Source organism: Cyanistes caeruleus, chromosome 2, assembly GCF_971803275.1.
Source record: "Cyanistes caeruleus chromosome 2, bCyaCae1.hap1.1, whole genome shotgun sequence".
Taxonomy (NCBI): domain Eukaryota; kingdom Metazoa; phylum Chordata; class Aves; order Passeriformes; family Paridae; genus Cyanistes; species Cyanistes caeruleus.
Window position 1 is genome coordinate 74,563,649 of NC_141702.1, and position 24,727 is coordinate 74,588,375.

General features: G+C 41.3%; 1 long non-coding RNA gene across 1 annotated transcript; it reads left to right on the forward strand.

Annotated features, from left to right (window-relative positions):
- The first annotated feature begins 18,464 nt into the window (after window positions 1–18,464).
- LOC147654925 (uncharacterized) lies at window positions 18,465–24,379 on the forward strand. The gene is made up of 3 exons (XR_015283447.1): window positions 18,465–18,551; window positions 21,145–22,193; window positions 22,275–24,379. It is a non-coding gene; the product is annotated as an uncharacterized LOC147654925 (long non-coding RNA).
- The last annotated feature ends 348 nt before the right edge of the window (window positions 24,380–24,727 follow it).

Sequence of the window (24,727 nt, forward strand, 5' to 3'; positions counted from 1 at the left end):
GAGATCCCTGTGCTGCTCGCTGGTACCTCGGGGGTAGGTTCATCTGAAACCACAGCATTCTCAGTGCCTTTGGCCCCTGCTGCTTTTGACAGAACTGTAAGGGTTTGCTTCCCTTCTCTGCTCAGGATCCTTCAAAGGCTGGATTTGAAAATGAGGGGAGAGCTGGCCTGGGTGGAATTACTGCTACTGATTTTAAGCTTCTCTCTTTAGCCCTCTCACTTAGAAAACACTGTCAGTGCCACAGGGTATTATTGCTGTGGCTCTTTGCCCCGGGAAATGTTGCTGCCCCATACCTGCAGGGTGAGGGCATCGAGGTGGGTGCCAAGGCTGCCTTCCACTCTCCTCCCCACGGCGAGTGCCTGCAGGCCTTTCCTGCAGGGTGGGAACCACCAGGATTATGCATGTTTGCTCGTGTCCTTGGTAGCAAAGGATTACTTGCAAGGAAAGCAGGATTCTTCCCACTGCGAGCAATGTGCCTCCTGAGCAGTGCTTTGGTGTTTAACCAGCGAGATGGATTTTGCAAATAAGCTGGAGGAAGAAGTAGTGGCATTTTATGCTTATGTTTTTGTGTTTTGTTTTTGTTTTTTCTTTTAAGGAAACTGAGCTTCTTTTTATATGTCAGTCATTTTTATTGTACCGTTGTTTTGCTTGTTGTCACATCTGCCTCATTTTGCTGCTTATTAGATACACATTAGATATTCACTGGCTTTCAAAATCAATCACTGGCATGCTTGAGATTTCATAGCAACAAATTGTACTACAGAGGGAGAAAGAGGGAGAAGCGATGTTGCACAGGAATAATGTCAGTAATGCCAGGTATTTCTGTGAGATGGCAACTATTTTCTTTGCAGTTGCCAGCCTCCTGCAAACAAGAAAAGTGTGGTCAGACCATCTCAAATAGCACTTGTCAGGGGTGAATGTGCATGTTAACTGTTCTGTGCTGCCTCTTGACCTCTGGTGAGGGAGCTGGTGCCACCTCAGAAGCTTTGCCACAAGAGCTATGGCTTCTAGGATTTGGACTGAGAGGATGCTTTCCGTATGGTGCATTGCTTGGAATGGCACTTAGAAACTTGGTGAGCCCAGAAAGGTATCAGGCCTAGTCAGAGTTGGATGCTGAGCCTTTGATAGTTAGAAGAAACCAAAAAATCCCAACATGCAGCAGATAGAATGTGCTAAATAATGTAAGATTTTTCTGTACGTGTTTTTTTTTTTTACACAAATACTTTAGTTCCTCAAGCCAGATCTGAGGTCACAGGTCAGTGCAGGACAAAGCACTGATCCATTTTATGTTCCTGCTTGCCTGGAACACTTGCTATTTCCTAAAGCTTAGAGAGGGTCTGACAAATACTCTCTTCTGTTAGGTAGTACAGCTCTTCTAGAGTAGTTTAATTTTAGTGAGACATTAATGAAACATTTTTTAAGCCTGTGGGGTTTTTTTGTTGGTTGGTTTGTTTGTTCGTGGGTTTTTTTGGCCATACTCATAAGAATTGCATTGTGATTCTTGGATATTCCAATAAAAGCCCGTGTGCTTTTTAATGTGTGACAGACACTCAAACAATTGACACAGTTTACTTCTTTGCATCAGAACTTTCAGCAATACCAGTGAGCCACCAGAGCTGCTGTCCTGCCACAGGCCATCCCTCCAGACCTCCAGCTGCTGCCCATGACCTGCAGGTCGTGAGTTACAGGTACCTCCCTGGTATAGATGTCCCTGATACACTAATTGCATCACACATGGAACAAGAAACCTTGCATTTCAGCAGGATTTGTAGGTTGTTTACAGTGTCTTTGTGGTTTGCTGGCGCAGCCTGCAGGATTTTGGCCGTCTGTTTCTGTTCTGTGGAGCAGAAGATTGTGTCTGCTGGGTGTTAACTTGCCAGTAAGGACTCACAACTTCCACTCCAGTTTACTGGAGATGTCTGAGAACCAGATGCACATTCTTGGTATTTAAGTGTGTGTAATGTGGATAAGTGTGTTATGGCCAGCGATATTCTGGCTTCATTTGTGGTTTGAATTATGCATTGGCAAAGACAACCCAAAGGTATCCATTGCCACAACTGCACAGCTTCTCCTTTCTGGCACTGATTTATCTTAGTACAGAATAACCACAGGAGGTGGCTATCAAAGATGGCCATCAGAGAGGATAAATGTCAAATCAGCATTTAGTGAGGAAGATGAAGAAGATGTGACAAAACAAACCCTAATGGATCAGGTAATGCCTCTGTGGAAGGCTACCTGGTAACAGACAGCATGAATTTCAGGACTTCTGATCAAAGAACAAGGAAATAATTCAGTTGCCCAAGGGCTGATACTCCTTTTTTAGTGCCCAGGTGCCAAGACAGTTTCTATATTGGTGGAGCACCTTGGTTTAGGTAAGAGAATGGAATCTGACATCAGTTGTGGTTACTCTACCAGCATCTTTAATGAATTTATTTTTATTCTTTGTTAATGTCTGTGTGGTCAAGAGCAAAAAGATATTGTATAGCCTAAAATGCTGTAAAGGCAGTCTTCAAAAACCCTCCCATGTGTTGCAAACAGGTAAAAGATGTTATAAAAGAAAGGCCTTATGGAATCAGGCCTTGTTCTGCTGAATTACCAAGCTAGCCTGAACTTCTTCCAATTGCAGTTTGCAAAGACCCATGCAAAACAGTCTTAGGCATAAAAATTTCCTTTACACAACAATCTATTCTTAGGGAGAAAAATCAGTGGCACCTATATAAAAAATGAATCTGTACCATGAGAATCGGTGAAGAAGATATGTAAACATCTGAGTGAAAGCTAGAGTGTTACCACATACACACAAAACACCTTTAGACCAGTGAATTAGGTGCCAAAGCTACTGCTAGCCAATCAGAGTTGCACATGAGGTCTGTAAAAACTGTATAAAAACAAGGGATGTGAATAAAGAATTCGCTTTTTCTGCATGAGGAAACTGAGTCCCATCTGATTTATTACAACGCCCACATACTAAGGGAAATGAAATTTTTAGGTGTGGTGTTTTGCTGTTACTGTGCTGCAGTGCCCATTGTTTTCATCAGCTAGTAGGAGAGAGTGCAGAGCAAGGCTGGAAAGGAGCTCTTAGGTCATTTTCAGTATAGAGTATTCCCTTGTGCATCAAATGAGAGTCCACCCTGATTAACCTAGACATTAGAGGGATGGCACGGATGGTATTCAACATTTATTTATGTTTATGTCAGAAGACTCATTTTGAAAAGCTTTTGTAATGACTGTTGTGAGACACTCTCAGTATTTTCTTACAGCTCTAGTGTTTACTCCATCACAGTGCAGTTTGACACAGCTGGGTCTCTGCTGATAGCTGGAAGAGATTTGTTTTTACTTCAGGAACCACGGTGTCACTTGCAGGACTGCGTGACAGCTGCAATTCTGCAGTGCCAGAGATGGTAATTGTACACAGCTGAAAAGACACCTTCTATTCAAACTTGTTAGCAGGGCCTGTTGAGCTAGACGAGGGTGAATGGCTGCAAACTGAAGGAGAGCCAATTTAGGTTAGATACAGGAGGAATTTTTTACAAAGAGGGTGGTGAAACACTGTAACACGTTGCCCAGAGAAGTGGTGGGTGTCCCATCCCTGGAAACATTCCAGGTCAGGCTGGGCAGGGCTCTGAGCAATCTGGCCTACTTGAAGATGTCCCTCGATGCAGTGGGGTTGGATGAAGTAACCTTTAAAGGTCCCGCCCAACCCGGGCCGTCCTACGATTCTACAATTCCCTCGGTAGTTCGAATGTACTTTTCTTTCAGAAGGCTGGCTCCTGTGGCTTTGCTTTCCCCGCCTTTCCCGTCCCTCTGGCGGTGCACCGCTGCTGGCCGCAGCTGCAGCAGGGCTGGCCCCAAAGGCCGCAGGGACCGCGGGCCCCAGGACACTCGGGTCAACGTTGCCATCTGCTGGGGCTCTGCAGGAGTGCCGGCAGCGGGGAAATCCTGCTGCTGCTGCTGCTGCTGCTGCTGCTGCTGCTGCTGCTGCTGCTGCTGCTGCTGCTGCTGCTGCTGCTGCTGCTGCTGCTGCTGCTGCTGCTAGGCTGAGGCTGGGGCTGGGGCTGGGGCTGGGGCTGGGGCTGAGGCTGAGGCTGAGGCTGAGGCTGGGGCTGGGGCTGAGGCTGGGGCTGGGGCTGAGGCTGGGGCTGGGGCTGAGGCTGAGGCTGGGCCTGAGGCTGGGGCTGAGGCTGGGCCTGAGGCTGGGGCTGAGGCTGAGGCTGGGGATGGGGCTGGGGCTGAGGCTGGGGCTGGGGCTGGGGCTGGGGCTGAGGCTGAGGCTGGGGCTGAGGCTGGGCCTGAGGCTGGGGCTGAGGCTGAGGCTGGGGCTGGGGCTGGGGCTGGGGCTGGGGCTGGGGCTGGGGCTGGGGCTGGGGCTGGGGCTGGGGCTGAGGCTGGGGCTGGGGCTGGGGCTGAGGCTGGGGCTGGGGCTGGGGCTGGGGCTGGGGCTGGGGCTGGGGCTGGGGCTGGGCAGTGCGCGGGGAGCAGCTGGAAAATGCGAGCCTCCCGCCAAGGCTGGTTTAAGGTGAGTGCAGAGAAAAAGAGGTTTCTAGGAGCAGGGGAACTGAAAGGATTCTCGGGCTAAATCTGCTGTTGGCTACTCCTTTCCCCAGGAAAAAGAGCCACCACTGCTATGGGTATTTTCTTCAAGCAGCTACTACTGGCCCGTACTTTACAATAATCGTGTTCCGTACGAGGTGGTTTTGCTCATATTCATTCCTCTGTGCCATAAATGTCCCAATTTAGCCAACCCATACCTGCATCAAAGAGAAGCGTGTGTTTGTGCTCCTAAGAGGTCCACAGCACTCTGAGCAAAGTTAGGCATCATCTTCTTCGTTGCGTTAATTAATTTCCTTTAACTATATAATGCAGATAAATTTCTTTGGTGTATATCAAGGACTAAACTTCTGTTTTAAAGATAAACAGAATAAAACAAATAGGTAAAATGATATTTCAAAGGTCTTATTATTTAAATAGTTTCAACTCACTAAACAGCTTGAGCTCCTTTAGCTTTTCCTTTTATTTTTCATCTATCCAGGATGAATAGATATATACATATGTGTGTGTATATATATCAGATGTAAAATACACTTTTTTAACAAAAAAAATCTGCCAAGTGTAAATTAGTGAGACTTCTCCTTTCTCCCATCCCCTCAAGTGCCAGCTTAAAATGTAATAGGATCAAATACAGGCACAGAAATGCTATTTATGCTCTTGGGACCTGCTGAATAGGGAAGTTCAAAAGCAGATACGTCAGGCCTCAATGTCTGATTTTAGTGTCAAAATCTTGAGCAGCAGCAGCAGAAGAAAAAGGTGTGAAGTTGAGAAGCAGGAGGATGTTGGGAAGAGGGGGTAGCCAATATTTATGTATGAAATTCTTTGAGTTACAAGAAGAAATTTTTTTTAAGAAAGACCTTATTTTTATTTTCTCTGAGAGCTTTCTTGGTGCAGGGTTTTCTCTCTCCAGCTCAGCTAAAATAGACCACTCGGTACTGTGGGCTAGGATCATTAAGGTGCAACTTCAGCATAGATGCATTATTACTATTATAATCCATAATCCATTCATTGTTAATTATAATTCATGAATCAACAATTCATGCATTATAATAGTAACTCCTCTTGAAAAGAGGAAAATGATGACTGTACTAAAAGCACTAAAAGCCAAATAAATCAGGTGAAAGGAAGACTAACAGTAACTACAAGAGTAATTATTTTATTCCAGTTATAGGTGCAAATATTAGAGATATTAAAACCACTTTTCTGGTTATACAGTCACTGAAAATATAACCTAGTAAGAAGTGTGATTTTTTGTTTTCTTGTTTTACTTTGGTACAGGAAGAAATTCTGAAATAAATAATATAGACAAAATAAGATAATTTAGTAGCAGACAGAATTAAATTGCTGTCCCCAGAAACTGCAAACAGCCCAGCCAATCTCCAAACAGCTTTTATAGCTTGCAATTCACCAAATGCCAATTGTGGAGATCTCCTTCCTGTCTGTCACTCAGGTTGCTAACAGTGACATCCCTTTATGAACTCTTACCCTTTGCAGTTGCTATTCTGTTTTTTTTTGGTTTTGTGTTTTTTTCCTCAGAAGAGGAGAAAGCCTTCTAAAACTTTCACGGGTGAAGCTTGCCATATTTTCAGGAAGCACTGGGGAACAGTCCTGCCTGGAGTGAAATAACACATTTATTTTGGTGACTTGCCAGTCCCCAAAAATCCCTGTGGGTATCAATATCTAAATGTTAGGGGATTTTGAAGAGGTTTTGTAGGTTTTGTCTGTCAGCTTGGCTGTACAACAGCTTTGCTGCATGATAAGAATTCTCCCTCATGTTTGAATCAAAGTTTTTGCTCCTGATGGTGTTATTTTGTTTAGCTATGGATTTCCACATGCTGTCTTGGTCTGTTATTGCCCAGCTTGCGATTCTGTTTTTACACAATGTTGCTAAGCTGGCTCGCCGCCAGGAATATAGTCAGAGCTGTGAGCTGAATTCTGTTCCTTTACTACACACTAGTCTGCAGGAAGAAAGAGTTCTCCTCCTCTCCCCTCTCTCATGTGCTGTGGCTTCTGTCAACGTGAGGATTTTGTGATGAGGTGCCCTGTTGCTCCTTAGCAAAGCTTTCCCTGGTGTACCCTCGCTTCTTTACACTATTTTTTTTTCCCCCAGCAGCATCAGTGAAGACATGAATGTGTTGGTCTCTGGAACAGATGCCACAAATCAGTCTAGCACTTCTTTCTAATTTTAATGGAGATGAGCTACTTGTTGTAATTTCTTGAATCTCTCATTTAGGATGTAGAGAGACCATAAATCTTAAAGCAACAAACATCCCCAAATCCTACACTTTGAAGTGAATGGGAGCTCCTGGGTCATCAGCGTTTTTCGGAAATAAGCTGCTTAACTAGGTGTCCGAAGCCATTACAGTCTTGTCTCTTTTTTTTTTTCTTTCTGGAACTTTGCTCTCAATATTCCAGGGAATATACAACAAAATTTTGCACAGTGTGAGCAGTGCTTCCCTGAACAGCCTCAGACAAAGCTGCTGGATACTGTAGCATCCAAACTCAGCACTCCTGAGTGCCAAGCCAAGAGTTTGGCTAGAAGATTACATTACATTTATTATTAGATTTGGTTTGGTGTGAGAGATTTGGGTGTTTTTTTGCTTTCAACGTTGCTATTAAAAAACCCAAAACAAAACCCAAGAAAATCCAACACAAATATCAGGCTTGTTGTGATTTTTTTAAAATTTTTTTTTATTAGATGGGTTATTGTTTGCTTGTTTGGGTTTCTTTAAGTATATTCTTTAAGTATATTCTGTCAGTACTTTTCATTCCCTACATCTTCTACATCTACATCTTACATCTTCTCCTTTAAAAACTTACTCTTTAAGTAAGAGTAAATATAAATTTACTTATAAATAAATTTATATATTAAATAAATATAAATATCTGCTGTAAATATCTGCTTGTAGTGGTTTAGCTAAACCACTACTAACTAAAATATGTTTATCTGCAGAGTGTATTATAGCTAAAGGTATGCAATATATGATTATGTTCTTATTCTTGCTTCCTCGTTTTTGTCTTCAGCTGAAAATTTAGTTTAACTCCACAGTCTCTGTATATGAACGAGTTGAGCTGTGTGCTGTTACCTGAATTGGAGACTATTTTTAAAGAACAATTTTTCCAGTACATAAATTATGTAGGCAATATACTGAAACACAGATTAAAAACCAATTTCTGAAAAATGGTTGCAAGTCAGTTAGGGAAGGAGGGGAAGAAACATGAAAGTAGTACTATTGTTTATCGTCTGTTAGTGGATCATATCTTGGCACAAGTGTTTACATTTTACCTCAGGGTAAACTCTTCAGCCTGTTGGCTGACTTTTGGGGGCTGACTCATGCTGGCAGCAGCCCCCAGCAGCCTGGCTGGTTGGAGTAGCCCATGTGGTACGGGACTCATGTTTTAATGGCACAGAATGCTTCCGTGGCAGTACTTTTGTGGTGATCTCAATGATCTCATTGTGGGCAGGTGCTCGTGTTTTGCATTGGGGGTTATTCTGCCTGAATTATCTTGTATTATTATCTCTGTGCTCACGGTAGCACAGTAGTTTGGGAGGCTCACAGGTGCCCCAGCACTGCAAAGAAGTAGGTGAGAGCTGAACTGCCCTAGTGGAGGAGGTGAGCAGCATTCCCTGTGCTGGAAGTGTGGTGCTCTGCTATTGCTTGTCACCCTGCAGCATTATTTGTGTGTTGGGTCTTTGACAGGCTGCAGCAAAGCCACCGCCTGTCCGAGTTTCCCCCTTTGTATCCACACAATTCAGAGCTATATTAAGTGCCCCATGCTGGAGCAGCCTGTTCCTGAAGGACTGTGCCAGGGCCCCATGCTGAAGCAGTTAATGAAGAACTGCAGCCCAGGAGAAGGACTCACCTTGGAGGGGGCTCAGGCAGAGCCATCTCCTGAGGAGGGGATCCATGCTGGAGCACGGGAAGTGTGAGGAGCCCTCCCACTAAGGAGGAAGAACTGGGAGAAGTAACATGTGAAGAACTGACCACAGCCCCCACTCCCCAACCAGGAGTAAAATTAAGCCCAGAAAGAAAAGGTGGGTGGGGGAAAGATGTTCTCAAGATTTGGTTGTATTTGCCATTATCTTGCTCTGATCTGATTGGTAAGAAAATTAAACTAATTTCCCCAAATCAAGCCCTGTTTTTCTGTGACAGTGGGAGAATTGAAAAATTAAAGGAAAGCCAGTCCATGTAGGGCAAGATATAAAAATTCATCACTTCTCACTGGTAGCCTTACAATGATCAGTACTTACATGGTTAACATCTGTGGGATGTAGTAAGACAATTAAATAGATTTAGGATTTGGTTTTCTGTTTGAATGTTAGATTGAAATGTGGATGGTTGTCACAGGAGAAAAAGTTACATTTGTGGGTTTCACTTATCCACTATTCCCACAAGGGAAAATGTACTTCCATGATGCAGGTGAAAGCAAGATTGTTGTAAACATAAACAGCCCCAGATCAAATAAGTTATTGTATCTTGGGGTTTCCTTTTTTTCCCCTTTCTTTTTCTTTATTTATTTAGCTGTATCCTTGAATGCAGTTTTTCTAGTACTGCTCCTAGACCCTTTAAGATTCTTCTTCTGGGACACTAAACTTTTCCTCCACTGGTGAAAAAAGTGTGGGATTATGTCAGGGCAGTTATCAGACCTTCATTGTCTTCAGGTGCTGTGAAGTGGATTTGCCAAGGTTAGTTTCTTTGCTGACTTCATCACGTTGACCTCAGGATAAATCAGCATTTCATCTACCCAAAAGCAGTGGTTTGTTTTCACCTTTGGGTGGGTCCTGTATGTGGTTTATGCTGAGAGAATCTCCTGAGCTGCAAACCAGTCCTGAGTGGGCTGGTGGAGGGAGGAAGATGACGATTAAGAGAGCTTTATTGGGTGTTCAAACTGGTGAGGGGCAGCAGAGCAGGACTCAGGTTGTGGCCAGTGATGGTAGGATACACCCAGTGTCCAGAGGAGCCTTCACAAATTTCCACAATGGTGGAATTGTTGCATCCACTCTGACATTTGGGACCCTGGCAGCAGAGATCAAAAGTAACTTGTGTTTGCACAGAAATGCTATCATTTCAGTTTTGACTGCAGGGTTGGCCATCACCTTACAGACAATGTGTGTTTCCTAATAGTTAAATATCTTGGACCCCTCCCAAAAGGCATTCAGTGGATTCTGTAACTCCCCTGTGATTTTTAACAGCTGCCACACGTCAGAATTTGGACTGAGCCTGTCAAGGTTGATGTGAATGTTTGGTGCTGGCTTGATTTTACACACGTAGGAAGCTCCTAGGCAGAGGGTCATAAATGCTCTACTGGTTTCAAAGATAGTGCTTGAAGCAGTAAGACAAAATGGCTTTGGAACATTGTCTGAACAGCACCCAAAGAGTTGCAGGACAGCTGCCCAGGGGCTGCAGGCACACGTGCCCTTCACATCTCACAGCCTATAGCACAGAACGTGACCAGCAGTGCGTTTATGTGTGTTTTGTGTGTTACACCAGCTTGTATATGTGCATAATATCTCTGTGTGCAGCCTACATAAGTGCAGCCTACAGGTTGAGCTCTGGTTTATGGTTTGTCTGTTTTGTGAAAATATAAATGTTCCTCTTTTGACCCCAGCTTTTTAAGTCCTGCAGCTGGGAAACCAAAGCAGATTTTGCAAGAGGTAATAGTAGTTGCTTGACTTGTTGCTATTCTTTCAGTGTCCCTCTAACCAGACACACAAACACCACAGCACTGTGGAGGTCCCCTAGACCTCCTCCCTCTGCGGGAGAAGCCGGTGCCTGAAGCTCTGGACCTTCCTAGATGTCTCCTCGCAGCTGGATTTCCGTCTTTGCAAGGAGGGTGAGGGACCCGTGTCCAGCGCAGAGATGAGGCGAGCAGGTGTGATTTACAGCAGAACATCTCTGTGTAAGCTGCTGTGCCCAGCTGTGTGAGCGAGGAGCAGCCCCTCTGGAGCAGAGCAGGTGCCTCATTCCAGAATGACCTGGGTCACCTTTGGGAGAGCCCTTTGAAGTCAGCTGCACGGACACGAGGACATCTGGAACCATTTGCAATGCAGGCATGAGACGTCTCTGGGTGGCACTTTGCTTCTGCTCTTCTCGTTCCCTTGAGGAGAAGGTCAAGTGAACAGATGAAACTCCCTAAGCAGAAACGACAGGAAAGGGGAGGGCAGTCCTGTTTAGTCAACTTCCAAATTGATAAACTACTCTGTAATTTCAGAACTCATTTATTTCACACTAAGAAAGAGAAAGGCTTCATTAATTTCTTCGAGCTGACAGACAAGAGGAACTGATGAGTGACAATTGTCTGTTTTTTTTTTTTGGCGATGGCTGAAGTCATTGTCAGCAGAGCCTTGAGATGACAGAAAGAAGTTTGAAGCTGAGAATCATCCCAGGAGAGGAGAAGATATTTGACACAGTTTTACTAGTAGCTGCATACATGGATCCTGATCAATTGACCAGAATGGAAATATAAACATATTGAAAAATATTCATCTATATATATATTTTTTAAAAATGTAAAATGCTTAAGCCATATAGAATTTTATTTTAGAGAACAACAAAACTTTTTTTTTAGTTTTTTAATAAATACTAAATTAATAAATATAAATAAATTTATAATAAAATATTATAATATTTTTTTGTTTCATCAAAGCAACAGTCAGTAAAAGAAAGAAGCTTCTATGTCAACAGGTTAAGAACAATCACACTTTTCCAGAATTTTTATTTCAAATTAAAATGAAAATCAACTGTGCATTGTGGTTTATTGGGGTTTTTTTTTTTGTTGTTGTTTTTTTTTTTTAGTTCCATTTTGCATGGGGTGTTCAAGCAAAAGGCCTTTTTTAGTGTCTAATGACAAAAAAAGTTTGTCTATTTTTGTTGTTCAAGAAATATGAAAAAAATCCCCAAGTTGAAATGGTAAAAACAAATTTTGTTTGGGGGAGAAAGTATTGGAAGCCTTTCTTGAATGTGCAGTGAAATTAAATTTTAGGATATGTGGCACCAGATATAATACATGTATTTTCTGGATTAATTTTTAAATGGTAAATAGAAATTAGGATAAATACATGGTTGAGATTAGCCTTACCTACTATTTTTTATTATTCTTTTTATCACTTTTATCAATTTTTCAGTGTTGTTCCAAGAAGATTTAACTTTGAAATATCTCTGCAGTTTGCAGCTAGAGAGAATCTCTCTCCAAGTTTTCCATAAGATGCAGCAATCTGTTGAAATAAATGCTGCCAATTTCTGTGCTTTTGATACCAGGATTGTTTTCATGACCTGGTAATTTACGGGGGTTTGCAACAGAGTGGCCTCATTTTGCATGGAAGGTTACCAGTGAAGAGCAAAAGCTGCTCCTAGTGTCAAAGGCTTGGGTTCTATTTCGATCTTTTGAATGTTTATTTTAACTGAGAAACATTACAACAAAAACAACAGCCTGACTTCGTGTGACATTTTGATCTGAACTTGTAATTAAAAAATATGTCGTCTGATTCAGCCCCTGTGTGAGAGGGAAATAAATCTCCTGCTTAAGACAGCTATTATATCTGGTGCCACATATCAGGTTGTCACTACAGGTCCCTGTCAAAGTAGAGTTGTAGGCTTATTAGCATCCTATTAATATGTGCATAAAATGTAGTCTGTGTCTGAGCCCAAATACACAAGTTGGGAAATCAAAGAGAAATCCTTCACACCTTTTGCTGGCTTCATCCTGAACTTTTATTTAGCCTAAAACAACTTCCTTAAGAGAATTTCCTCTTCTAAAGGAAACACTTTTCTCCATACTTAGCAGGGGAATACTGCATTGAATTATTTTTGGAGTGATGCAGTCACCATTGGGAGAGAATTGCTTTAATCATGACATCTGAATCTTAATTTTGTCTTGTGTAAAGTATCAATCAATTTGAAAAATATTCACCCATCTGTGCCTTTTTTTCTTTATAGGTAAAAGTTAGGGAAGTGTTGAGCAGAGTATTTTCACTTGTATTTTATCAAAATCTTATTAAGAAAAGGTTACAAAGGCTACTCTGTCTTACAAGTTTTGCTTTATTTATGCAAACAATAGTAGCATACTTATTTCTAAGTACTTTAGGGCTTTATGTGTACTACAAAATTGAAAGTCTCTAAAAGTCTAATCAGTTTCATACTGACTTAGATATCACGGTGGAAATACCTTGTCTTTAACAGTCATTGTAATTTAGAATTCCGTCTGTTTAGCTTATGTTAGTAAGCAGTGGGTTTAGACTGAATTAATATAAGTCACACTGAACTGAAATAAAAGGTTTGTACAAGTTTAAAATTCATAGTTTAAGTGAGAGCTGAGAGTTGCGGCTGGGGAAGGAATAGGATAGATCCTTGCATGCACACTTTTGGCTGGTGCCTAGTTTCAAATGTGCCTCATGAGCTGCTAGGAATTGTTTAAAAAAAAAAACCTTAGGTGATTCTGTTAAAGCTTGAGGGTTAAGAAAACCTTCATTTGTTAATGGAGGCTGAAGTGCTTCTAAAATCAAACCAGCTATTTACGTTCTTTAATTAAATCTAATGTAAGAGTTCAGTTTCCAATAGCTTTATGTTGTTCAAACCATCAAAAGTCTATTTTTATATTTTGTTCTTGGAGATTTTTTTTTTCTGAAGTATTTTTTCCCTTTATTTTCCTGATGTGCAGCTGCCAGTGAAAGTGTCCCCTGAATTGCCTGCAGCTACTGTCCTGCAGAACCAGCAGCCTCCAGGCAAGCTCTTCCCACACTCATGTGCCAATGGGTCTGGAAAAGTTGCTGTATCCAATTACTAAGTTGTCATAACAATTTGTAAAAGTATGTTAATGCTTCTTTTTACAGGAGTGCCTCACACATTGTTGCTCATGGCTTGCACAGCATTATTTCCCATTATATCTTATGTTAAATGAAAACATGGGTGACTGGAAAATGCAGACCTCCTCTACCTGGACCTGCACACACAAAATGGTTGAACTTTTGTAGCTTTGTCAACTGTGCCATGTGGGCTTCAAAGCCAAAAAAGGAACAACAGCTCAAGTTTTCTTCTCTTCTAGGGTCTTAAGCTTGTTTAAATTGTGTGTTCTCCACTGTGAGTTATGTACATGGATTTAGTATAAGTATGGAAATTAAATTAGATTTAAAAATAAAAATGAACAATTTCTTTTCTGCCCAAGATCTACCTGTGTAGGAGACTACTTTTAGACACTTTTAGAAATGAATATCTCAGCTCTTTTGTTGTAAAGGCCTGCAGATGTCTAATTTCACTCATGTTCATGAGTGCTACATGGCTATGGTGTGCCCTGCAGTGTTTTGGGTATAGAGCAGGAAAGCAGCAGTGGCAATGAAAATAAGCATTTTAAATGAAGTGACCAGGGTTGCTGGCAAACTTTAAATTTTCTTTATCCCAACAGTTTTAAACTGGAAGTACCTGAGACACATTACAATATTACTATTAATATTTATGTAGCAAAAGTCTTTAGAGCTAATTACCTCAGAGCTACTTTGAAGTGAGCCTCCAGCTGCTCCCCTTGGGCACCTGGAGGCTCACATCACGGCGTGGGGCTGAGGCTGGATGGGTGGACAGGCTTGGCTTTGTGGGTGTTGTGGTTCACAGCTCCACACTAGAGGTGGCTCAGAGGAAAAACAAACCTGGCTGGGTGCTGGGTCCTCAGCACTGACCTTCATTCTGCAGGTTCAGCTTCCTCTGTTTTGTGCTAACGCAGATTTGGACGGAGATGTGCTCCCAGATTCCACTCGTTTCATTAATCTTAATGAGTCCCTAATGCATCTTATGAGCTTTGAGACTCCTGGTCCTCTTGAGTCACTTTTACTGATGAAGCCTGTATAACTTAAAATCTTTAGCCTGGGTATGCAATTCCCTGGTATATTAGCAGGTAATCACTCATTTTTAATCTCAACAGCTATTTATTTGCAGCAAAAAAAACCCCAAAAATAACTGAAAGACTGCAGGCTTGGTTATGCTAGACTGTATTGAAAAATGAAAGTGTGTAGGACTAAAGGATGGTAGTTTTAAAATTTTTCTCAGAGGCTTTCTTCAGAAGAAAATAATTTAGAAAATATTGAAGAGTAAGAGGGGAAAAGTGGCTGCAGGAGAAATCGAGAGCTGGATTCTCTTCTAATGGAGAACCTGCATCTGTTTCTTCGTTGGATGTAGGAGGTAGTACAAGAAAACCCCCATAAAGTACCTCTGCAGTGAAGCAATGCACCAAAATACATGCTTTAATGCTTCAAATTCACCACTTTTGTGACCTCAAATCTCACAGCTGCTCCCTGTGGGAATGGACATATGAGATGGGTTGTGGAGGGTGGAAGTAAGTGGGTGTATCCAGCGGAGCCAGCACTGCTTTGCTCCTCTCACTGCCTGCAGAAGGCCAGGCTTTGGCTGTCTGTGAGCAGCCTGGCTGCAAACTGGGGCTGTAAAACTGTACTTTGTGACCTGATGGTCTCCATGGTGTCTCCTGGTGTTCCTGGTGAAAGGACTGTTTTTACGGCCCTTTCACACCTCTCCAGCCTTCCCAGTGCTTGCATTACTCAAATGCAGCACCAGACTTCTGGACAAGACAGGTGAAATGGTCGTAAAGTAACTAGGAAATGAAATTTTTCTCCCCTCCTCACCCATTTTGGACTTCCATGGGGGTGTCAGTGTGACAGGGTTCTAGTTACATGTGAAGGAACACGAGATGTGAATCTCTGTACCTAAGCTGGTGTTTCAGTCGTGGCTGTGACAGTAGCTTTTCAACACCTGAATATCAATACAATGCTGGTAGATATCTGTGAATCTCTTCATCTGGCCACAGCAACGCAGAGAAAGGCAGATCTCATGCCTACTTTTTACTTACTTTCTGGCATTGGGCTCTGACTTCTAGAATTTAGAGCCACTTTTAATCATATGCTCATTTAATCATATCTGTATGCTTTCTCCCCATTTTGTAAATAATTGACATGAGAAAGGAAAATCCTAAAGGGGGTGACAGTAGAAAATGAACAGAGGAAAACAGTAAATACAATGTCTGCCCCTTTCTCAACCTGTTTCTGAATTTAATTTATTCAGGGCTTGTGAAGAAACACATCGTTTTTTTACATGCAGGAAGAAACTGTGACTGGAGATTATATATCTTACTAGTAACAGTGTGAATTTTTCAATTTCTTTTCTTTAAGAGTTAGCCCTGCAAGAATGCCAGGTGTGAATCTCATCAAAGTATTAAATATTTTCCCCTATTTAATGTAACTATTAGTGGTTTAAAAAAAAACTTGCAAACTGTGCCCAGTTGTGCTGGGCAGGTTTTTGTTCTGAGATATTTGCCTGTGTGGAATGACCTGCATTTATAGGCAGCAAATGCTAACACACACTTGGCTGGCATGGAATAAAAATAAATGGTGCCACTGGTTTCAGCAGTGCTGGAGGCACCACTGAGAGATACTACTGATGAGAGCTGGATTTACTGTTTGAATGGACACTGTGCAAAACCTAAATAGAACCTTGAACTCCTGAAGAACAGCAGCTGTGTAAAAACTATTGTCTCTAATTGACACTGTGGTGTCAGGTGAATGGAAGCAGTGAGCTAAGCAAGTTCCTTCTCTGGGTTAAGTTTCATTTCTGATCTCAGGAGTGATGACATGTTCCCACCTTTCCTCTTTGGCAGAACTGACAGATCCATTCTTTTACTTGGTAACATGCTCCCACTAAATCTTTCAAGCTTTTTTGTATAGCTGTCATATTTAAATGGCTAACAGATTTGCAACAGACAATTTCTTAATACTCAGAGTGTGAACCTCATTTTCCTGGGAAAACAGAACATCATTATTTCTTTACGAGAACACACAAAACTTCCACAAATCTGTGACCATAACAGATATAGTGATCTGCAGTTTGAATGATGGAGAATGTAAGATGGTTTTGTTTGCATGGGAAATTTAAATTCTGACTTTCTTTGTAAGCCCAATATAATGGGAATTTTCACAAGTGTGTGAATCTTTATAATCCTCCCTAATCTTGTAGCATGGGATTCCTCTCAACATTAGCTGCTAAAAGTTAAGTATCTCTCCTAAGGGAGTTATCTAGGAAGCAATTCTTCACCCTCCCCCAGCAGATACCATGCCAGGGATTCATCTCACCTGTTTTACTCACCTATCCTAGAATGGGATAAATGGCAATGTGGAGACACTTATCTCTCTTGCTTGAATACAGAAGGAGCCTAGATGACTGGCTTGGATGAGCCACCTGATTTCTAGGTGGCTGTAGAGCAGGGCCACCACCTCTTTTGACCTTAGAGTTTAAGATGTAGCTTTCAAAGATATATTCTTAGTGTTGAAAGGGTTGCTAATATTTATGCACTCAGTTGTGCAAATAACACCTTTCCTATTAGTTGGTGTTTTATGTATGGATTTGTGTGCAATCAGATGATCAGTATTTAGGTGTGTCATTTTGTGTCCCAAATTTCTTTCTGAGAAATATCAAGACAAAACTAAAATGCTTGTATGCAGAGAAGTTACACAGGCACAGAGAAACAGAGGAGGTCTCATTGTAATGGGTGAAACTCCCACAGGAGTTTAATGAAAAAACCAGCCTGGTACCTGGGAAAGGCCAGACTAGGCTAATCTCAAATGGAATAAATAAACCTCGTTCTGGAAATTCTGTAAATGTCCACAATAGCTATAGTCATTTAGCTGTGGAGGAGGATGTTTGAGTTCACATGTATTCACAGAGCAGCACACCAGCAGTCTGCTCACTCCAGTTCTTTGATAAGTCTACATCTGTGGGAATGGGCAAGCAGGTTTGGCTTCCTCTACTCAGGCTTCCTCACATGTCATTTTGCTGTATTGCTGAGGAATGTCAGCACCTGGATTGTTTCATTAATTTCTGTCTTGAAGTGCTCCTGTCCCAGCAGGCCAGGAAACAGTGATGTGGAGCCTTCAGCACTCGGTTCCCTTCTGAGCCAAGAGGAATCAGACAAGTTCTGAATTCCTCTACCTTGGTGGCCACATGGTCTCCTCGAAGCGCCGAGCTGCCAAGCAGCAGCGGTGAGGAGCCAGGGCTGGTGCAGTCCTCAGTGGTTCCTAGACACTTCCCATGACACAAGCACCAGACAGGGGACCTCTGGGTACACACCAGGACTGTGGGTTGTTTGTCAATGATCTTTCTGGATTCTAGGCTGCCAATACCTGGCCACGATAAGGACACTTCAATGCCACACACCTGTATGGCAGTACTGAGACACACTGCACAAGGCTCAAGGTACATATCTGGTTATTCCTCAGAAGTCATTGGATAGGTGTTCTGGGAATTCTGTTGCAGAGTTTATCCCTCTGTCACAGATGATTTTCAGTGCTGGCTGTGGGGGCTGTTGCATGCAGAGGCTCTGTCATGCTGCTGGAGCAGCAGGAGTTGGGAGCTTCAGTGAGAACTGTCAGCAGAGGCAGCAAAGCGATGGGTAACTGGGCACACCCTTGCCAAAAGACAGTGGGGATTTAAAATTTAGTGCAATCAGAAAGTAGAACTCATTTGCTGATGTTTCTCTGATTTTTTTTTTTAAACGCAAAAAACAATGGGAAAAACTATTAAAAGTGAAGGAAAAGTCAAAGAGAAACATGGAGAGCTCTGAATTACTGCTTTCCTTGTTGTCTTGTAATGCCAAAAGCATCAAGAAACTATTTAACTTCAGCTGATGATGTTTTAGTTAACTTGCATCTAGCAGTGATGATAGAAACAGAAATGGCACATGAGAGCACCCTGGCTGTGGATGGGTGTAAGACAAAGGTTGATTTAGTGGAGCTGAATGGGTGGTTTCACCCATATTGTTTTGTATCGTGACACTCACTAAGAAGATCTCTCAGTTCTCTGGGCTGAATTCTGACTTTCCTCTGCTTTTTGTAGTGCTATAATGTCACAAAAGTACTTTTTCATTTCAGAAGAACCATGACAAGCTGGGAAAATCTTGGTTTGGGAGATTGCAACCTCCTTCGTTATTTTCTATTTTAACATCTCGATGTAAAGGTGAGAATCTTATTCTGTGTCACATTTCAGTAAAACTCTGTGCTTTCTAAGGGAAGAAGTAAGGCACAATCTATCAGTGACTTTAAAAGACTTGGCTATTTATTGAGGGTTTTTGGATAGGAGATGCAAAATATTTTACAGTTGATATAAGGATCTCAAAACTGCATATATTTTGTGCAACAGTTTTGGCTGCAGCAGAATATATATTTTGCTCCTTTTTGATTCTTGCAAACTTTGACTTACTTTTGAGAACAATGTGCTTTTCATTCTGTTCTACTGGAAAATTTGTGATTTGAAAAAATAATGTCCTTGTTGCAAAAATCTGAGAATTCACACATATTTTTCTCAGTGAGCCCATTTGCCTGACATCAGCCATTGTGTCATGCACTCTCCTCCAAAGGAAAACTTGAAAAGGAATGAGAGAGACACAAAGAGGAAAAGGATCACAGTATCTCAATTTTATTTTCTTTCCTGAAGAGTATTCTCTTTGGACAGACAGTAATTGTAGTTTCTAATGACACAAACTTGAAGGGAAACAGAAGAAGACTACAAACAGGTTTATGGGCCTATCAGCAGGAATATGTGGCTACAAATTGCAGAGTAAATGAAACAGCCTGTTGTTTCCTAAGCCTGAGTTTTGTGAGTGTTATGCCAAAGTATTTGAGGAGGAGCTAGAGCACCAGGCGGTGTAAAGGATACCTGCTGGGCCCTAATTGGTGCCCACTGTTGTTAATGGCTTCCTGTGGCTGAATGTTTACTTGTCATTTGTTTTGTGCTTTGTTTCCCAGCTACTGGAAGGAAAAAAAAAAAAATACTGACCAAAACTTTATTTTGCTTTTAAGTGGGCATCCCTGGACATCAACTGCCACGCTGCAAATTGTCTCGTACTTGAGACTATTCCTTAGTCCTCTCAGGCTTCTAAAGTTATGTTTTCTGGGAATATTGTTTTTGAATTTGAAAAGTCAACAGATCTTTTTCAAGATATACTATTTATATATAATAAATTATGTATTACATGCAATATATATCTATTATTGAAGAAAATTATGCAATTAGTATGGTTGGGGCTTTTGCCTACTGCAAGACTTCGCATGGTTAAACATTTGAAAAACACTACAGATAATACCTGTTTACTTATAAGCATCTGTTTTCCTAAAATGCCCATTTCTCCTATAAATCTCAATTTTTGGTGGGATGTCTGTTGAAGGTGAAGAAGAAGGAAACCTTAATGCTCAAAAGTCCCATACAGAAGAGTCCCCTTTCTGTATGTGATACAGCTGCTGTAGGGTTTAGTGTTTTTGTGGGTTTTTTTCCCTTCTAATCCAAAGGGACTGTAAGAAAACTATCCATGTCAGTGTCTCAGACCCTTTGCTTATCCTGTCCTTGGTTTCCCTAAAAAGAGAGCTTGTTAGTATCAGCTATGGTGTGAACACCTCCCTGCTGGGAAAAAGGAGTGAAACCGCTGTTTTTAACTAGGACAGCGAATAGTTTGTGGTGAATATCCACATATACACATTACTGATGAAGAAGGAATTAGAATAGTAAAAACATCCTAATCCTATAATCTTAAATCCTCTGCTTCTCCTACACTGGGTTATGATGTTGGGGCTTCTTTTGAGTGGTGTCAAGGGAAATTTAGTTTCAGTAAACCTAGAAAACAACACTTCCGAGAAAAAATATCTCTATCTCAATTTAGCAATTAATTATTGCTGTAAGAATGTTTAGGTATTTGTCCTCTGTTCACAGGGGTGCGCAGTTTGATATACACAAACATAACATGGTTGCAGAGACCTGAATCAGTTTGTGATGTGGCTGTGTTTGAGAGCCAGTTCTCCAGCAGGTTTCAGACAGTGTTAGAGATGCCCTCAGAGGCAGAGCAGACAATGTGGGAGAAGCTTTCATTGAAGTGCAGAGCACTCTGTCTGGGGACATAAATCTAATTCCTCGATTACCACTGACTCTCATTTCAGTTCTGTTTCACCTACATATCTCTCCCATATGCATTTGGCTCATACACCTTGCAGGTGCACTGTCCACAGAGTATTAGCTCATGCTATTTTGTGTTACCAACCCAGATAACACTGTCTGGAGCTCTCCTCTATCAGGCATGGAGTTTGGAAGCTACTAAGATCTGAAGGAAACTTTACACAGTGTAGAGGACCAGGATTCAGGCATGGTGTTCCAAACATTTAATCTGTGCTGACCTAGGTACTGCAGAGAGGGGGAAGGAATATGGGTTCAAAATGTCCTTAACATGTAGCCAGGCAGATTTTCCACTTTGCAGGCTGATCTCAGGAAAAACACATCTAACTAATGTGGGAATCCTTTTCTGTAATTCCTGAAGGATCTTGATCAGTAATTAAAAAGAGCTGCTTTCCTCTGAGTGGAATGATGGTGATCAAAAAAGAGTTAAATGGAGGAATAAACATGTTTGTCCCATCTTCAAGGGGAAGCTTAGTATATTTTAGGGGATTTTTGTTCCTAACTATATCTTTAGAAAATCTTCTAAGATTTATCACGGTATTTGCTATCTTTGATTTGTTCTTGGTTTTGAGTATTAAATAGTCTAATATTTTTATATTATCTTTCTCAGACTAAGACTGGAAGACTAAACTACAGAACCAGCAGGACTGTGAAGACTTTTGGCTGCAGTTCCCACTGGGCTGTAATAGTTAACAGCTCAAAAGAAAACCTGAGGATATAAAATCGAAAAGTTGAGTTTCTTACATGCTTGCTTGTAGCTGAATATTTAGACAGTTTAGCTGGGGGAGTGGGGAGGAGAAGGAAGCCCCAAACCAAAACTCATTGCAAAAAGTGACAGCAAGAAGGCAGCAGGAGAAGAAGCTGGATCTTGAAGTGTTGTAGGAGTGTGTAACTCATTAGCATCAATGGATCAGTGCTCATTTGTGTCACCTGAGAATCAAGCCCAGTAATATGGTGTTGTCCCTTTAGTGTAACTCTTCTGTCTATCACAGTTTTTTTCTGCTTGCTAAAACAAAAGCATCCCAGTCTCCAGAAAAAGGAAAGCTGAACTATGTTTCAATGGACATATGAAATGCTAAAATCCAGAGCAATCTTTCAATTATTTAAACAAAAAATGAACCTCTGTGCCAGAATATGCAGAGTCTGATTAATTTGCCCAACATGTGAACAAGTGGTTTTCATGACTGACTGTACTACAGCATGATTATTCAAGAACATTATTCTTTGGGTTAGGATGAGTTATAGCTTGACATTTGGTTTTGATAATTTATGTATCACTTGCTCATTTTGATCCTCTTAAGTCATTGAAATGTGATCTTGGTTTTGGTTCTTGCTGTCTTGCTCCTCTTTTAACCTTTCCCTTTTTTTTTTTTTACGCCTGTATGTTGATTTTTACCCTAATTTTTACAACAACCCTGAAAATATGGACTTGGTTTACTGCAACTTTTCCATTAATCTGAATTTTCCTGTTGAATTAAGTCTACCAGATACATGAAATAAGGGAAAGGAGTATTAGTTGATTAAAACTGTTACCTTGATTTCTATGGAGATGTGTCACCCACCTTCAGTAGATCTGGAGCATAGATTACTCTGCCTATAGTATAAAATATCTTACACAAATATATGAGTACTGTGATGCTAAGAAATTTTTTAGAAATAGTGATAAATGCTACTCTGTAAACTGAGTACCCAAGTGTTGGAAACCTGTTGAAATGGAACCATTTTTATTTCTTTCACAAGTCAACAGTAAAATTCTGATTATTTTCAGAATTTTGAAATTTTCAGCCGTGTCTTCCAAAAGTCTGCCTTCTGGTGCCTTTGTAAGAGCCATTATGGAGCAGCTGGCCCTGGTTTCTCTAAGCAGAGGATCTGAGCAGTTGAAAGAGGAGAGCAACTTATGTTATAGTTAAACAAAGCACTTGTGCCTTCAAACAGTGCTACTCAGACTGGTATTGTGCCATCCAAAGTCATTCCTCCCGAAGCTGTGCTTCGTACAGGACAACAGCAGAGGCAGCTGCCACGATCTGCCGTGGCAGGAGACCTGCTGCCTCATTCCTTCTGGCTGAAATACTTGTACAAAGGCAAAATAATTCTTCTACTGATAGTTGTTCTCTGGGACAAAACCTTCTTCCAGCAGAACAGCATTTTTGCCTGTCAGGCTGTGGCTTCGCTGTGGTTTTGCTAGAGTAGTTGTGCCCCATGGTGGTGGAATTGCTCCTTGCTTTCCCTGCAGTGTTCTCCAGCCAGATGGCTGCCTAGCAAGGTTTAAATTTGGACCCAGGTTTAGGAACATGCTCATCCAGTGTCTCAGCTCCTTGTAACTTCTCAGTTGTGAGGAATGAAGTTTAACACCCTTGTGTTTTTCTTGGAGGGCTTGGGATGATCCTTTCATTGTACTGTAAATTTGAGAAGGAACTCATCTACACCTGCATACCATAGGAATGACATAGGGTGGAAAGGGACCAAGAAAGAGGAGAGAAATATTAATTATTCAGACAGTGTTACTAGGCTAGGAAAGTTCTGTATAGGATTCAGAAACCTGCTGCTTCTTATAAGGGGGAAGCCAAAGAGCTAAAGGAAAGAATTTTGCTCAAGGTATCCAGGTTTTTGATGTTCCACACAGAAACTAAGTGGCATGAAGGCAATGAGAATGTTTGGGGGTGTGTAGGTTGAAGAATGACACAGAAATAAGGAGGGTGAAAATGCTTAGAAGAAACTTGATTGGTGTTTGCCCCAATCTTGGTAGCACACCTTCCCTTCCAGCTCATTATGTCCCTGTGCAAAATTGCTGTAAACCAAGAACACAAAAACGGGGCAGGTTTAAAAGATTGAGTTGAAGAATGCTTGAAAAGACTCAGAAACACACCCAATTTTAATTGCATTAATCAAAGGGATTCGTTCTGGCATCTGAAAACTATTTTGGTAAAGAACCACTTTTCATGTAAGCTGACGATGAAAAATGCTTGGCTGAAAGGCAGGATATGAAGGAAACCAAAGTATCTCCCATTTTTGCTTTAGGCCCCTTCTCACCTCCTCCCCTCAGAGCCACTTGTTTCCCCTCTTTGTGTACAGTTCCCCTTGCAGCTGTGCCCCGCCAGATGAGCCGGGGTGGCCGCGTTCCTCACACCTCCGTGCGATGCACACATCGCTCTCCCGGCCTGCCAGGCTAAGCAGTATTTCTTGGGCCAGACTGTCAGGTTGCTGAGGATAAGTGAGGGTTTCATTTGCAGTTTGCATTCTTTTCCTAAGTAGGACATGCTCTGGAGAGAAGTCAAAAGTGGTCGTATGATTATGAACTCATCCCTCTTTCTTTTCATAAAGTCAGTTCTGTCCAGATGGTATTTCACATGTTGGGCCTACTAAGCTCATTTGTACTGCAAAGGAACAAAAATAACATCCTTTTTCTACAGCACTGGAAAATGTGGTGACCCTTGCTCTCTTCTAATCTTAAACCCAGATATTTTTATTGTGCATAGTTATAGCTGTGATTTTTTTTCTCTTTGAATTTACCTGTTCTGGGCATAAAGGTTGCTGTATAAATTGCCATGTTTGTTATATAAATTAGGACACAGTTCCATGCTCGAATTTTTTATTTAATGTCTTTTACAAATTTAGAGCAAATTTACCAAGTGATAACCTGGACAATGAAACAGTTTGAAAGAAAAGTTTTATTTGTAAATGCAAAAAGTGTATTACCTGACCCCTATCCTTTGAAAAACTCGGAAAAACTTAGCATTGTTAATTTCTAGCAATATTACTAGAAGTTAAAGTATTTGTATAAATGAAGAGTGGTCTATCCAGTCTTGCATGACCATTTTGCAGTAAACGATGAGATTTTGAAGTTATTTCTCTCCTTTAATTTTCTCACATTTTTCCCCCCACAATTCTAGTGAAGGAACAGGAATCAAAAGTTATTTTTTATTAAAGAAAAAGAAAATGGCTAGGGAATGTTTTGAGATGCAACTTTAATCATCTTTTGGTTTAATTTTAATACACATTTTATGGTTTCCTTAACATGAGGCAGGTGTTCTTAAGTGATGTTCCATCTGATGCTGTGATGTGATACAGCTTTTTTCCTCTTCTTGGAAGGGCTTACACCAAACACTCAAGTAACTCATCATCAGAACCACTTTTTGCTCATCTCTAGACTTGTAATGTATTCAACACACAGACAGTGTAACATCATCAGCAAT